The sequence below is a fragment of the Bison bison genome, unplaced genomic scaffold (genome assembly GCF_000754665.1).
Source record: "Bison bison bison isolate TAMUID 2011002044 unplaced genomic scaffold, Bison_UMD1.0 scf7180017864362, whole genome shotgun sequence".
NCBI lineage: Eukaryota > Metazoa > Chordata > Mammalia > Artiodactyla > Bovidae > Bison > Bison bison.
The window spans coordinates 1,644,974-1,645,708 of record NW_011494934.1 but is presented as its reverse complement, the minus strand read 5'-3'; positions in this window follow the sequence as shown (position 1 = coordinate 1,645,708).

The following is a 735-nucleotide window of genomic DNA, read 5'->3' as shown; positions in this document are numbered from 1 at the left end:
TTCTTCCAGTCCAGCGTTTCTCATGATGTACTCTGCATATAAGTTAAATAAGTAGGGTGACAATATACAGCTTTGACGTACTCCTTTTCCTATTTGGAGCCAGTCTGTTGTTCCATGTCCAGTTCTAACTGTTGCTTCTTGACCTGCACACAAATTTCTCAAGAGGCAGATCAGGTGGTCTGGTATTCCCATCTCTTGAAGAATTTTCCACAGTTTCTTGTGATCCACACAGTCAAAGGCTTTGGCATAGTCAATAAAGCAGAAATAGATGTTTTTCTGGAACTCTCTTGCTTTTTCCATGATCCAGCGGATGTTGGCAATTTGATCTCTGGTTCCTCTGCCTTTTCTAAAACCAGCTTGAACATCAGGAAGTTCACGGTTCACATATTGTTGAAGCCTGGCTTGGAGAATTTTGAGCATTACTTTACTAGCGTGTGAAATGAGTGCAATTGTGCAGTAGTTTGAGCATTCTTTGGCATTGCCTTTCTTTGGGATTAGAATGAAAACTGACCTTTTCCAGTCCTGTGGCCACTGCTGAGGTTTCCAAATTTGCTGGCATATTGAGTGCAGCACTTTCACAGCATCATCTTTCAGGATTTGAAATAGCTCAAATTTCAAATTTCATCACCTGGAATTCCATCACCTCCACTAGCTTTGTTCATAGTGATGCTTTCTAAGGCCCACTTGACTTCACATTCCAGGATGTCTGGCTTTAGGTCAGTGATCACACCATCG